The sequence below is a fragment of the Ptychodera flava genome (assembly GCF_041260155.1).
Source record: "Ptychodera flava strain L36383 chromosome 3 unlocalized genomic scaffold, AS_Pfla_20210202 Scaffold_27__1_contigs__length_13241970_pilon, whole genome shotgun sequence".
Classification (NCBI taxonomy): domain Eukaryota; kingdom Metazoa; phylum Hemichordata; class Enteropneusta; family Ptychoderidae; genus Ptychodera; species Ptychodera flava.
Window position 1 is genome coordinate 1,366,208 of NW_027248281.1, and position 16,958 is coordinate 1,383,165.

At 34.3% G+C, this 16,958-nt stretch overlaps 2 long non-coding RNA genes across 2 annotated transcripts; one reads left to right on the forward strand and one right to left on the reverse strand.

Annotated features, from left to right (window-relative positions):
- Window positions 1–1,158: 1,158 nt before the first annotated feature.
- Window positions 1,159–3,664, forward strand: LOC139126269 (uncharacterized). Its single transcript, XR_011550507.1, has 2 exons — window positions 1,159–1,337; window positions 1,406–3,664. It is a non-coding gene; the product is annotated as an uncharacterized lncRNA (long non-coding RNA).
- A 625-nt stretch (window positions 3,665–4,289) lies between these two features.
- Window positions 4,290–15,669, reverse strand: LOC139126268 (uncharacterized). Its single transcript, XR_011550506.1, has 3 exons — window positions 15,416–15,669; window positions 6,664–6,755; window positions 4,290–5,921 (listed from the first exon to the last, which is right to left on the reverse strand). It is a non-coding gene; the product is annotated as an uncharacterized lncRNA (long non-coding RNA).
- Between the last annotated feature and the right edge of the window lie 1,289 nt (window positions 15,670–16,958).

Genomic DNA, 16,958 nt, shown 5'->3' on the forward strand with positions numbered 1-16,958 from the left:
GAAAGAGAATTGTTAAAATAATATTTTCAGAACAAGACTTAAGCTAGTTCCATTCAATATTTTGATATTTTTATTTGGTAGGTGTTACTGAAGTTCTCTGTGTTGGATTCCCTAGAGCATTTTGACCACTGATTCAAAATGAAATCTTCCCAGAAGTTGTTTTTTCATATCTGCTATTGAATTTGAAGACACCAAATTCAAATATTTAACTTTGCTCATACAAGAGTGCATCCACAGCTGACCATGGCTTGTTTATCGCATTTATTAATCATAGTAATGACAAATGCAAACAGATAAAAACATGAAGTACTACCTGTATGTTGAAAATGTTCTCATCAAATTTCTAGCATTTCACGTGTTTGTTTTTTGCTCATCAAGTCATCCTCATTACTCAATACGATGGTTTCAACCGGGACTCGAACCCACAACGCACGGCACCCAATCACATAGCGCAGAGGACAACAGACGAACCGCTCGACTAAATCCCCAATCATTTTCACAGAATGTTTTCCTGTAGAAATGTGATCCATATCATACACTAGTCAATACTGTCATCAGCTCTGTGTTGGTTGAAACACTTCATACTGTTGTTGTTTTCTCAGTGATGAAACCAGTCAAGACATTCTAATCAACAAAAACAAATTTTATGTGAAGGCTGAATCCCAATTCTCCACAAACAAACGCATTATAATTATTAAAAGATGAGGTTTCAAGAATATTGCAGGCATTGAGTCCAAAGTAGAGGAAACAATATTATCCCTAATTGGAATCCGGATGATTTGTTTAACAAAGACATACATACTCTTAGATATGATATTTACATATCAAGTGGTATATGTATCATCTTATGCTGAAGTATATCAGAGATTTCCCCTATACTAGACTGCCTTTGTTTATGACATGTTATTAGTTAGTGATCTAGGATCACATCAATGTCACACTGTATCTAAATGGCCTGTCACATCTATGTCACACCATATCTAATTTGTCAGTCACATCCATGTCACACTGTATCTAATTTGTCAGTCACATCCATGTCACACTGTATCTAAATGGCCTGTCACATCTATGTCACACCATATCTAATTTGTCAGTCACATCCATGTCACACTGTATCTAAATGGCCTGTCACATCTATGTCACACCATATCTAATTTGTCAGTCACATCCATGTCACACTGCATCTAATTTGTCAGTCACATCCATGTCACACTGTATCTAAATGGCTCCTCACATCTATGTCACGAAGTATCTAATTTGTAGGTCACATCCATGTCACAACGTATCTAGATGATGTGTCACATCCATGTCACACTGTACGTGTATCTAGACAGTAGGTCACATCTGTGTCATGCTGCATCTAGACAGTAGGTCACATCTGTGTCATGCTGCATCTAGACAGTAGGTCACATCTGTGTCACGCTGCATCTAGACAGTAGGTCACATCTGTGTCACGCTGCATCTAGACAGTGGGTCATATCCATGGCACTGGGTCACAAGCAATTCAAGCAGTCAGTTGTGCCTTTTTAAGAGCAGATTCACACTGAGTCTCATACTATATCAAAATTTCATTGTAAAAACCCAGCCTTTCGTGCGACTGTAAACTACTGAAGTTTATCAGATTCTCAGAAAGATTTCTGATATAGCTTTACCTGCGATCATCCCATCAGTGGAAACAAAAAACAAATTACAATTTCGAAAAAATGAGAGAATGTATAGAATTAAGACACATTTTGTGGCATCAGCCAGCACAAACGATAGAAATATTAAGACTATTTAAAATCACACTACATTCTGATTGAAGTAAGTTGAGTTCAGTTGTGTTGACAGTTTTGGATTGTCAATGATGGAATAGACTCAGAGAAGTGATTTGAGACATTGAATGATGAAAGAGCATGAAGTAATGTAAGATAGACAATACTCAATGGTTGAAATAGTAAGACTTTGAAATGATTAAGTGGTCACAGCTACACTATATCATATGAACATTGTAACTTGTCCAAAATACTGTATGTCCTTATGTAGCTTTAAGTGTTTATAAATTAGTGTACGTTCAATACAGTTTAACTATGAAATTATTTAGATGTAAATTTTGTAAGTATCTGTGTATATCCTGTATATTGTATAAATATTTTACACTTATCTATTGAATATTGTAATCTGTGTGGATGTCATCTATGTATCTGCACACACTTACTTTGAACACACACACACATACATATGTGTTTTGTATAGTGTGTACATAAACATAGGTATATAAATGATATGGACATCTACCATCTATCTTCTATCTATCATCCCAACTACTAGATAGATAGATATGTGTATCTAGATATTTATACACAATCCAAAATTTGTATAGATAATATCTAAATATTCACACATTTATTGTGTAGATATCTGTATTAATTTACTGTATTGGCTTGGAAATGAGGTAATTTACTTTTGGGTTGGAAATTTATATGCTCAGTTTCTTGTGTATATCTAAAGCCAAAAATCTGCAAATGTAAATAAATTAGACTTTATTTTGTATGGAATTGTTGTAAATAAGAACTTTAAATATTGAGTGATGACATTTTTATAAATTTAAACATTTGTAATGTATGTTTTGGAGCAGTTCTATTCTTACAAAACGGTCATCACTGTAAACATTTTTTATGTATTTATGGATGTTATGTTTATTTTGAAACAAAAACAGAGGAATTTGCCCAAAGTCTTCCTTTGATTTATCAGTTATCAATGGTACATATTAACATCTTGAGGCAATTAATTTCTGTGCTCTTGTTGTGTCTTTGTAAAACTTTGCCATTTCTGTCCAAAATTAAGCCATCGCATTTGACAGTATGCTTTAAACCTTCAATATGTAGATGCTTTCCATTAGACTTTCCACATTCGTATTATTTAACCCACAATATGTATTTTGTGTACACAAATATAATCTGACATTGAACATATCAACACTTCATCTGTTTATGTTCTTAATTACCAGTTCACTTTGTATTTGATTATTTCTCAATTCTGCATTTGCAGAAATTGAGAAATCTATGTACATCACATTGTCCAATATATGATGACAGCTTTTACATCCACACATATCCATTGACTGTAGAGACTGCGTTGAAGTAGTCCAGGAGGAAAAATATGTATGAAATATACTCCAATAAAGTTACAATACAAATTTTCAAGCATTTGCTGTCAGGTGATAACTGTAGCACATCCTAACCATTTGAATGGACCAGTGGAGTCACTACAAACAAAACCATTTTCCAAAATATACATAGAAATGTGTAAATTTTCAAACTTGTTTGTACACGTGGTTTGTTTGTCTTGCCATCACATGATCTTATGGGCATACTGTACAGTCAGTAGAACACAATGCTCTATTTTTATTAAAGAGCAGAACCATTGCAGTGCATCTCAGACAACAACCAGCCAACGGTTTCATTCGAGAACAACAAGTATGAATGGTGTTCTACAGAGTGCCAGAGAGATCTTGTAGTGGCCAGTCAAGGGACTTTGCTAAAGTGGCCTTTATAGACAGGTCAGATAATTTATTCATAATCAGTAAATGCATAAATGTATTTGGCTTGTGGACTTGTTATTAAGATGTTTGGCAGGGGACAGATTTACAAAATAAAATGCTCCAACAGGCATTTCAGACAAACACTTCATGTTATATACACAGTAAAAAAAAAGAAATGTATTGTTGTGTAACATTTTTGTTAATATCATACTCAAAAAAAAGTAATTTTACAGTTATGCAAAATAAGAAAATGATCAAAAATGTAAATATTGATGCAGTGTTAAAACAATCACAATGTACTGTATATTGACAAATGTCCTCATAGTGTGTTTAAAAGAAAAACGTGAAAAATTAATGCTGATAACCGCAATGCTATAAAAATTTCATTTGTCGGTTTTTTTTCACAAAGTCACTGAGAATGAGTTCAGTCTGCCTTAGTCTGCTTTAGGTCATTTTCATAGCGATGGTAGCTCGACGGTTGCTAGAATCGATCTGTTGGTATTTAAACATTCAACCGATCATACATAAATATTGCATTGGAAATTATCACTAATGTCAATCACCTCCAAAAAACTTTTGACAGTAACCGACCGACTCGCATCTGCTCAAGTCTTGCACACATTTGTACCATTGTTCTTGTATGAATTGATCAACCACTTCTCATGCCCAATGCCCAACTTAACTCCATTTATATTAATACTGTTATTAATTCCTTCAAATGATGAATATACTTTCTTGCAATATTGATATCAAATGAAACCATAAAGATTTTGTAACATTAACTTTATTGAATGAAAGCAGTAGAACCTAATTATTCCATTTAAGTATAAAGGTCCAGAATACACACTCTTGATGTTATTTCAACTTATTCAATAATCACACCTTCACAATGCCAGCCCTTACAACAATTGCCTGGTATATATGCAAAAATTTATGATACAATACATAGACCCCTGCATGCTATAAAAAACATTTGTTGATACATGGGCGACTGAAAAAGACTGGAGAAAATATTAATCGCATTTTAAAAGTTGAAAAAACTACTAAAGATGTTTTAAATTTCTAAATGTAGGAGCAGGTATAAGTATACAACTTAATTTAAAATTGATTAACAATTTCATATTATATTGTTGTATAACAATTTGCAGTATGAGCAACCAGAAGTCAGTAAACCTGCTACTTCAATTAATCTGTCATCAAATTTATGTCTGAGAGAATGAGTTTCATCAGACCAGACAAAATGTAATTTCTTTTGTGAGGCAATCATGATAAGGAACCTCAATTAACGGCTAGATTACACCTTGGATACTAACAAGAAACAAGTGTGCAGTTTTCGGCAATCTTTGATTACAACAGATTTGGCTGCCTTTTCTGATCCTTCTACAAAAGTGTTGACATTTCCTTGGTCTTTGTGCATTCAATATGAAATAATTATCAGAACAGTCATTAAAAACGCTTTATCTCAGATAAATAACTTGAACAGCAACCTTTGTTCTAATTCTTATCAATTGCACAATTGCAGTGAAATCAGTGCCAAATTTTTGCTTTCAATTTCATGCTTTCATGTACATCCAAAAAATTTCTTTCTCGTTAAAATCTGTCATGAGTAAATTGCATACTTTATAATATATATATGTGTGTGTGTGTGTGTGTGGTGTGTGTGTGTGTGTGTGTTTTAATACAATGTACATAACTTTAGTAAATGTCAGTCCATAACATTGGCACAAAAATACTTTGAGTACATCTTTAACTACAGTGATTCACAGCTTTGGCTGAAAAAATGTGCTTTATAAGAGATTCCTGCTCTATACGTGGTTGGTTTCTGCTCTAATCACAATTTATGCCACTCTCCTTTGACAAGTGATTGCAACCTTGGCTTCATTGACACTTTTTTAATTTGTCAATTATATATTCAACAATATTTACACACAAAGTGGCATGATAAGCTTATATACTTCAATTAATACCAGCCATTATGCAGTAAGTTTGTAAACCTGTCATTTATGCACTGTCTAGAACATACGTGCATCATAACAATTCAACTTTGTGAGTTTTCAAAATCCATTTCAGTCCTAAGTGGAAAATCTTATAAATTGGTTTCTTCTCTAAGCACAAAAATTGTCATTTTGATATTTTTGGAGGACGTAGTGAGACAAATCTGCTCTTCCAAATGTTTCCAGTGCATTGGCTAGAGTGATGACACTATCATGTACTCTTATCATCTTGATACATTTGTAACGCCAATAAAGTAGCATGGCAAAGGCTTGTTGATCATGCAAATGGCTTCTCTCAATTCTAGATATCTCTGCTGGTGTCATGTTCAGTTCTCTGGCCAGTGATTGCCAATTTACGGACAATTGCATTGAGATGCCAAACAGTTGTTGATCACTCAGGATTCCTAATGCACAATGAAACAAACACAGTGAAGGATGAATTATGAAGAAAGATCTTAAATATGTATAGACGAGATATTGACCATTGAAGAATAAATATCACAGTATTGTATATCAAGGATATTGTACTTATGCAATTTTACCCCCTCCCCCTCCAATTGCTGATGAAAAATAGCTTCATGGACTGCCGAGTTAAAAACACCTCATCTCATAGCAAAATGATTTATTGGAATAGGAATCTATCATTTTGCTTTTTGCTGCTAATCGCAGCAATGCCAAAATAAAATGTGCAGTGGAGAAAGATACACATCGTTGTGAACAGATTAAAATTCTACCAACAATTATTGATGATTGAGAACTTTACTGTTACTCCTTAGTGTCATCTATTACCACGGTCCCTCCACCAAGTGTGTTCAGGAACTGTGGTATTACTATTACCACAGTCCCTCCACTAAGTGTGTGCAGGAACTGTGGTATTACTATTACCACAATCCCTCCACCTAGTCTCAGTTACCCAGACTTCTTTGCGCTTCCGCTTCACTCGCCCTGTAGCGAAGCAGAAGCGCAGAGAAGTCTGGGTAACCGAGACTATCCCTCCACCAAGTGTGACATGGTGATGATGATGTTTTATTATGTGTGATTAATTGCTTGATGACTTTGATGCCTGATGTCATATCCCAGTACAGCTCCTGTTGAAATAAGCGACGTGACAGCTCAAAATACAGAATTCAAAACTAGCTGTCTCACCTATTGGAGCCTCTACGGGTACATTGGAGAGAAGAGGATAGTAAGAAGTTGTATCGCCAAACATTATGGGGTATTCCACTCACAGACCAATCCTGACAAACAAACAAACAAAACAACACTAGTAATCTTTGTCAAATCTTAATTGTTTGCATGAAGAGGGACAGTGATGCAGGCTAATTAGGCATGCAAGTCCAACAAAAATATTTTGAAATCATAATCATAAAATATAAAGGCAATAGTCGAGATAAGATACTAAAAAATAGTGACAACATCACTGTTCGCTCCCATATAGTTATCAAAACAAGTCAACAATTGTATGAAACATGGACATACATATACAGACAGACTGATATACACAGACTGGCACAGAGTGATGACATTGACCCCAAGTGTGCCTTGGCCCATGGAGAGTGATAAAGATATAACAAACAGCTGAATGTAATGATAAAATAGTTAAGTATAGGCCTATATAGGCACTGAGAGTGAATATGTTACAGCAATTTGATTAGTTTCTTTTCCTTTTCTACTTCTGTGATTATCTTTAAGACAATCAATCTGCAGGGCAGTATAAGTATTGACAAATATTACAAGCACACAGTAAACTGTTCTTGATTTTTCATTTACGATATTTGACATAGACTGAAATACATAACATGCAACTAATGTTTACACTTTGCCCATACACCAGATACATGGAGAAATTTCAACATGCAATCATCAACTCAGAAACTCTACAGGGAAAAGTAAACATTATTTTCTTCCAGAACAGCTGGTGCATCCACATCTGGAACAACTTACAAACTTAACCAATTACACAAGGATGATGACACAAGAGATAAAGTTAAACTGTGGTGAACTTGACTATTCCTTTCAAATCCTTTAATACCTAACTTGACATCTTAAAGTAAAATACACTGCATGGTTAATTGCGCACAAAAATACATCGGGGTGGACCATTTGATAAGGGGTGGTGTCTGGAAGATCAATGAGGTACATTATCTTTTTTATCCGATCCATTGTACATTCTTTTTCCCCACTCTCCCACCTTTTCTTTTTGTCAAACCTTCTCTGGCTGAATTTTTTATTGGCATTTGTTTGGAATTTTTCCAAAATCTGCCAGGATTTTTTTACCGCATTTCAACACCAAATACAGTTTACCATATCAAATGCTTACTAAATCACCACATTATATACTCTTAGATCCAGTAGGTATAAAATTACCAAAAAAAATCTTAAAAATACAAAATGAAAGATATCCCAGTAAAACTGACAGTTTCGCAAAGTTGCCCCAAAAATTCAAAATTCGGGATTTCAACTTAATTTCAATATATCTTATTAATAAAAACCCTAAGAACCGGTTTACTAAATATCAAAGCAATCAGACTGGTAAATTTGAAAAACAAAATTTTTTGACCAAAAATGAGAAAAATTGCCCCCCAAAATAAAAAATTGCAGATTTCATCCTAATTTTGAATATATCTAATTTTAACATAAAACCTAGGAACCTGTACACTAGATATCAAAGCTACCAGATCAGAAGTTTTAGGAGAAAAAATTTTTGACCAAAAAAGGCAAAAATTGGCCCCAAAATAAAAAAAAATTGCCAGTTTCAACATACCTTCAATACATTATATTGAGATTAATCTTAGATACCTGTATACCAAATATCAAAGCTATCAAATCAGTAGTTTTTGGGAAAAAAAATTTTTTATCAAAAATTGGGAAAATTGCCCCAAAATTACAAATATGACAATATCAATACAATTTGTACAAGCATGACTGAGGTCATCCTGAGGAACATGAATATTAAGTTTCATAGCAATCACACGAGTGATTTCAGAGAACAAGATTTTTTGACTAAAAACCGGAAAAAATACCCTAAAAATACAAAAATGCAAATTTCATCCCAATTTTTGCACACATAATTAAGAATACCTAAAGAAATCTGCATACCAAGTTTCAACCAAATCTGACCAGTGCTTACTGAGTTTTAGCCATTTGCAGGATTTTTCCTTGTTTCCCCTCATTTGCATATTTTTGGCACTGACATGTTCATTTGAACAAATTCACATCTCCACCCCTAGGTGCACCTGTACACCAAATACTAAGACAGTAGGTGCTACGGTTTAGGAGTTTTTGATGTGGACGGACATACATACATACATACATACATACATACATACATACATACATACAGACAAAATTTTTCCACCTTATACGAATACCTCCCATTTGCATATATACATATGCATATATATGGGAGCTAATAAAACCGTTATGGCTTCCTGGGGGTCTTCAGCAAATACTATATCCCTATTAAATTGCAGTCCTAATTACTATGTGAAGTACTTCTAATGGATGCATGAAACTTAGGTTACAAATATTGGTACTTTGTTCTTGAAGTTTGAAGTAATTTGTGTTTTATGTATATATATATATATATATATATATATATATATATATATATATATATATATATATATATATTATATATATATATATATATAAAACACAAATTACTTCAAACTTCAAGAACAAAGTGTACATATATATATATATATATATATATATATATATATATATATATATATATATACACATAAATTTTGTATATTTTAAACATTCAATCATTCTGTGTTTATTTTTATGAAATTGTTGACATGTCAGTTGTAAGATAGGAAATTCAAAGTTTCAATTTTAAAGTTTGAATACAGTATTTTTAATGATTTGTATAAACGTTCCACACTTTCTATGCATATCCAGATGTCAAGAACTGTTGTACATAATATCAATCACAAGTATCAAAGTGAGAACATCAATCATAAACTTCATTTGGTTATTAGACTGTTGCCAGTTATCCAATTACTTTTCCTGAGAAGCCATAGAGAGCCATTTTTAGCTCACCTGTTCACACATGTGAACTAATGTCACAGCGATGTCTGTCAGTCTGTCCGTCTGTCTGTCCGTCCATCCAGCTGATATCTCAAAAACGGCTCATCATATGAAAATCAAATCTGGTACATAGATCATTTTGTAAATGGCAAGAATTGATTAGTTTTTGGTGGGTGTGGCTTGCTTACTATTTGCTCATTTGCGTAATTAATGATTTTAGAAAAAAACATATGCATTGAGAACGACTGCACACAATTTGATGAGATTTCCTACAGATGTTGATCACACCAAGATGTATCAGCCATGAAAGGTGACATGAAGGATAATAGCTGATTTGCATATGAATGAACTTTCCTAATAAGGGATATATATCTGAATGGACTTATTCAAAATTGACGAAATTTGCTACATATATTGAAGATACTATCATACAACTTTCTTGAAAGTCATTGAGCATATTTACTTCAGCCAATTCCCAATTTGCATATTTAATAAAGTTTTCTATTTAGCAATATATATCTGAATTGACTAAACCAAAGTTGATGAAACTTGCTACATATATTGAAGATACTATGATACAACATTCTTGAAAGTCATTAAGCATTTTCACTTCAGCCAATTCCTGATTTGCATATTTAATGAACTCTCCTAATTAGACATATATATCTGAATTGACCCAATCAAAATTGATGAAATTTGGTATGTATATTGAAGATACTATAATTTAACATTATCGAAAGTCATTAAACATTTTTTACCACAGTCTATTCCTAATTTGCATATTTCATGAATTTTCCTAATTAGAGATATATATTTGAGTTGACCAGACCAAAGTTGACAAAACTTGCTACCTTTATTGAAGATACTGTGATACAACATACTTGAAAGTCATTAAGCATTTTCACTTCAGCCATTCCTAATTTGCATATTTAATGAACTTTCCCTATTAGGGATATTTATCTGTTTTGACACAACCAAAGTTGACGAAATTTTTTATGAGCATTAAAGATACTGTAATACAACATTATTGACAGTCATTAAGCATTTTCACTTCAGCCAATTCTGAATTTGCATATTTAATGTACGTCCTAATTAGGGATATATACCGGGATTTACTTGATCAAAGTTGGCAAAACATGATGATACCAGGTTAAAACAATATTGAAAGTCATTTTGCATTTGCATGTGAACTAATTTATAATTTGCATATCTAATGAGCTTTCACAGTGTGGAATATATAGCTTGAAGGACTTGACCAAAGGTAATTACACTTGCTATATAAAGGGGTGAGACAATGACAGCAGCCAAAGAAACTTAGTATTTTTATTTCAGCTAATTACATATTTGTATACTTCATTGCCTTTTAGAATTAATCTTTGGTGAACATTGTTCAAACTGTTAATCATGACACTTTCAATAAAGTTGCAAGCATGTGGCAAAAGTTTAAATTTACACACAACTGCAATATACTAATTATATACTAATTACTGCAAAATACTACTAGTCAACGCGTCAGCATTTTCAGTTCACATCTGGTTATAGTTTGTAGCCAAATCTGATGTGCACAGTGTCTGAGAAGGTTGCTTTAAGTCAAAGTTGTTGTAATTGTCAGTTTTTACCGCTGTGCAGTATTTGAAACAAAACACTGGACGGGCAGGGATCACTCTTCTTGCACACTGACCTTGGCATTAAAGTCTAAAACGCAGTAAAATCTGTCAATACAAACAATCGGAAATTAATCTAAACGACATTACAATAGGCCTATATAAATCTACACAAATGTTTATTTCTGTAATAATTTTATTTGATATGGCCAAACGTTCACAAGAAAATTGCAAAAGTACTAATAAACTGAAACTGAATATCTCTTGCCAAGGATGACTCAAAGTTAAAAACTTATTTCATAATTTACTTCATAAAATTATAAAATACACGTGCCTAAATAGGTCACCTTTGGCCAAATAAAATGGAATAACAAAACACAATCACAAGCTACCGCAAAAAGGATAAACGCCAAAAGCTTCGAATGTTTAACACATGTACATATAATTATTAGCCTTTTGAAAACTCATAATTAATATCTTGAGTTTTAAATATTCAGTGTAAATATCATTATCCCCTAAAATAAGACATGAATGTAGTCCATGAGAGCCAAAAGCAGGCGAACGAATAGAATGCGAACTTCATCTGTTGTGATGTGAAAGGCAGTTTGCTGCTAAATTAAAATGTTCTGAGAGATACTTGGGACATTATTATTGACCGTCTTGTATAAATAATTAAATTTTTGCAGGTTTACTTTTTGTCCATTGAGCAGCCAGCCTACCTTTGGAAATGATAGATTGAAAAGTATTAGAGAAAAACTAGATCGACTCAGAACAATTTATTTTGCGAAAATGGTGAATTTGACTGCGTCTATAAACCAAGATGTGCAAGGACGATCATAATGACATTAAAGAAGGGATAAAGCTAATGATTTTCTGATGTTTGAATTCAAACTCTGAATTCCGATTTACGAATTTCACTCAGACATCAATTTTGTTGATCAATATCGTCTCCCTCTAGCCATATTACTTGAGGCAGCTTAGAAATTTCAGTATCATCACAAAGTAATCTACTTTTGTCTTAATTTTCAGCTTTCGTTCGGAAGCAAATGAGATTGACTTTGTCTTTTCAAGATAAGGATATTGGCTGTCAGTATATACTGTTTTTTTAATACACGAAAGTTCAGTACTTCAATGTTACTCAGCTTCATTATCATTTCTCAAGAAATTAAAGAGGACGAATAATCAGCGTCTACAATAATTTGCAAATTAGTAACAACAATAGTCTTAAATTTAACTCTTGGTGAACACTACTATATATTGCTTGTAAAACCCACTGCCCACATCGACCAGTTGCCTTCTATTTTAAGGCACGTTTAGGCAAAGCAATCGACTTTACCGAGTAAGAACTTAATGGTCAACAGGATCAAACGTTAAATCATTTAAAAATGGAAGACAAGTATCAGCTAAATAACATGAACGTAATCCAGATAGAAATATAAATAGAATGTTTGAATCTTCAACATTACTTGAATCATTGGTCGTGTTAATTACTTTTTCCTCGCCTCGTCTTCCTTTCTTCACCAGAAATAAATCGTTGGTTTTGGAAATACTAGTATCACGCAAATATCGATCTAAACTCCATGAAAGTTCCTTGGCTAAAACAAAACACCATAAGTACAGATACAGATTTTAGATCGGTTATATACCACTTACCCACCTGTTCTGTTTTCACAGTCAAGGCAATTGATCTATTACTTCCTCATCTTGCTGTATGCTTCACTATTTGAGCATTAGAATACGAACGACTGAACAACTCGACTACACTTAGTCCAGACCATATTTCCAATTTACTGTGACTGTTCGTTTTCATGAATTAATTTGACAACATTTTCGAGGAAAGGGCACTCATTTGGAAATATCTAACACTAGAAAAACCCTGGAAAATTATAGTCACTGTGTAACGATGTTAGGACGACAATGCAAGTACAACAGGCTCACTATAACGATGCAAGAGCTACGGAAGTCCATTTTGGTATTGCTCCCCTACCCACAATCCTCGAAGACACCACTTTTCATAGAGTGCTGAAAACCCAAGGCCAGACAGATACACCAGCATCTTCTTTTACATGTATCATGCAGAGAAGACTGTTATTCCCGTATTACTTTGTTCACCCACTTCCGACGTTGCTACGAACCTGTTGCCAGGCAACGGCTTTTAGTTTTTTACTTTAATTGATACGATTGGAACTAATTTGGGATAATTGGATGGCGAAGTAATGTCGATTTAATCTACAATTGTTATCTCATCTGCTTTTCTTTTATAATACACACTTGTTTTTATGAGTAATTTGCAATATTGCAACATTCAGCTATATGCCACCTAACACTTTTGGAAAATTTGCAAAATATGAAAATCCAATTATTCCAAATTAATTCCAATCGTGGTTTTTTACATTTCTTGCCAACGACGGACAGCGAGTCACCACCTTCGGGATTTCTCCTCCATGACAGGTCGTAGGTCTTTCCTCTCATTAAATATATTGAGATTTTTTCTGAATTTCTCCTCTTCAACCGAACGCTACGTCGTGACTTATCATTTTTACTTTTTTATCTCCTGTTCTTCTCCTACGGCGGACAAACGGAGGACAAATGTGTGCCGCGTTTTCAAAAAATAGAGAAAAGATAAAAGTATATACCGGTATGTCATTACGTTAGTTTGTACTGTATTTTGTTGTTGGTATGACCGTCTGGTTTCCGTCACACATTGATTGTCACAGTGGCATTTGCAATGTCATGCAGTGAGAACATCGTTATTTGTCGTTTGCAGTGTGATGTCATATCATATTATTAGTATAACATTCAAACACGACATTGTGATGCTACCTTAACCTAATGCAACCGAGAAATATTATTACTCTGTTGCATTAGTCTTCCGGACATACTCCTGTTCACGGACATACTCCTGCTAACGGATGGTGGTCAACTTGAGTTCCCTTTTGGAAGTCGCTTGACGAGTAGAGAAGGTAAGGCTGCATTCACAAACACCTCTGGAGGGGGAGGGGGCGGGAGAATAAAAAGAAATGTTGTCTGATTTGTTTAAATGCTCCCCTAATAAACTCAAAATGTATTCAAGTGCCCCCTCCTGACTTCCTATAGTTTTGAAATTGCCCCTTTAAGGGACTGGACAGAAATTACAGGGAAAGGCCGGTGTTTTTAGGGGTAGGTCACAAAGTTTTGCACAGGCATTTTTTAAAGGCTCATGAAATTTCACGCGTGCCTTTCAGGGAGGGTCACCATTTTTTGCGCTATTAGAAATTAGAAGGCAAGTTGTGGCCGATGTAGTACTTAAAATCATAATCCACGGGAATCTATTGGGAAAACTCTTAACAATTTCTGCCTTAAAGAAAGCTATATAATTGTAAATTTATATATGTTTGATAATTTATGTAAATGTATTTTGCTTGAAGAGTGAGGTAAAAAGTGCATGTGTACAAAAAATTTGATTTCGGAATTTCACCGAAAATGTTGACTCATTACATATGAGCGTCTATGAAAAAAACTATGAATAATTTTTTGAAACACTAAACTAGCTAAATCTGTGCCTTTATAAGTGTTTTACAGTAGTACAAATGTACTTGATTCAAGATGTGGACAATAAAATATGATATAGGAATTTCACCCAAAATATTAAGTAAGAGAAAATATATATATTATATAGATATAGTGTATGTGTGTGTGTGTGCAGACACTTGCTGGTGCGTGTGTTGTTGACTCTGTCAAAGTTAATTCGATGATTATTTAGTGACAGCGTACAGAGTGATAAAACCGCGTAAAAGGAGAAATCATGACACAGTGAAGTCAAACGTGTTAAAATAAACAAAACAATTAAAGGAACCTGTGCTTAGACCAATACACCATTATCCTCGCCCATGAGGACGGACATGTAAGCTTCCCCTATGGACTATGTAACGTTTGCGCAGTTCGGCACTGCTCTGTCTTGATTTTAGCCGAGATAGGTAGGTGGGTGCGTTTGGGGTCGTTTTTGTACTTTACAGGGTCGTCCAACTGTCAAGGACACCCCACTAAGTTAGTTTGAGCACAGTCCCTCTGGAGCGACAGTGGTTTGAGTATTTCATATTACACAGTTAAATAGTGTGAATGATACATGTAATTGGGGATTTATAGAATTTCACACAATAAAACACATTGAAGTCAAGCCAAACTGTTTATGTACGCGGAGGTTATATAAGAGTTGTGAAGCAACTCGAGTGAATACAACCACGCACATCGTTCGTTTTAAACCCAAAGTCGCCTACCTTTAACGAGCGTTACTTTCTGGTGTCGGTACAGCAGGATAGCTGGTCAATTTCCTACCATTAATTTAGTGTTTTCTAACGCAGCTATCAATTGTCAGCATCAATCAGGCGAACAATTCACTATACAGATTAAATATCCCAAATGTTTTCTTCTGCCAACAGTGATTGCCTTACAGATACATGCTCTATATACCTCAATTTTACAGAGTTAAAATGGCGCCTGCCTTTCAGTGTGACTGTGTCACTATGGTAACAACCAAATAAACCTTTGCCCTGGTCTATAGGTGTGTACTTGTAAACCACCCAATGATTTTGAAAAGCCTTCCGATGACCCTTTGACATAATGCAAACACCGTAGCTTGGCATGCAAGGGTAAAATGACTCAATACGCCACTGTCCTTGCTTTATCTATTCACCCGTGTTTTCGAAATAAAATACCCCGATAGAGGTGGAAAGGTCCCTTAACAAATGACTTAATTAGTCGGACATATATGGTCGCGCAGCCGAGGAATATAAAGTGTACAATAGCCACCAATCCTAGGAGGTTAAAGTTGAAAGTAAATAAAACTCGTCCACATGTATATGCTATACCGTTCTCATTGACTTTCTTTCACGTTTCTGCCTCTCTCGCAACATTTTGTTAAATTAATATGTTATATGATTCTTGATATGTCTTGTCGGACACGAGTACATGTTTCCGATATGGGACAACCCTATATCCCTGCAAATGGTGGCTTTCACACTGCTTTTGATAAACGTACGTATTATTATACATCTGTTTTCTTTTCTTGGTCAGCAAATTGAAAACCATTTTCAGAGGATTAGTTTGGATATCTACCTTGGGTAATGGTAAAATAATGCTGTCATAGTTGGAAACTTTACTCTTTTGAAATATGTGAAAACTCTCCACAGTTAGGTAATGTGAGGTGTGTTGTATCAAAGAGCAAACTCTATATTTACTTATAAGTGATGTATTGGGAAAAGTAGGTCGGAAACATCAGTTTCCCTTCGTGTATTTTGCATGGTTACTGTTACCTACAACAAATGCAATGGTAAAAAAAATGATTTTTAATACTTTTATCATTGTGTAGCCTCCAAATTTGCACTTTACCAACACTTTAAGAGGACTGGTGTAACACATGCCATTAGACGCTCCAGCATACATAATTCATACACACGCACGTTCAAGTGATTTTTATCGAGTGCTGCCGGGGAAAAGGGAAGGTCAACCCTGGTGAAATATTAACATGGTGTTTTTGATATCAATATTTCATAATCGTGATATTATTTTTTTAATTACGAAGATAATATAATATTTCTTTGACTATATATCCCTAGTTCGCCTGTGGTTTCACACCGGGATAAATTACAACACCTCTCAGATCTCATCATTACACACATCAATTTCTTGACCCGATTTAGTTAAGGTTACCATCATAAGTGACACAAAGTAAAGACACCTGACACGACCAGGCCATAATAAGAACATTTTTTGGAAGACCCGCACTAGATGTGATAATTTACCCATTCACCACCGTGGTTT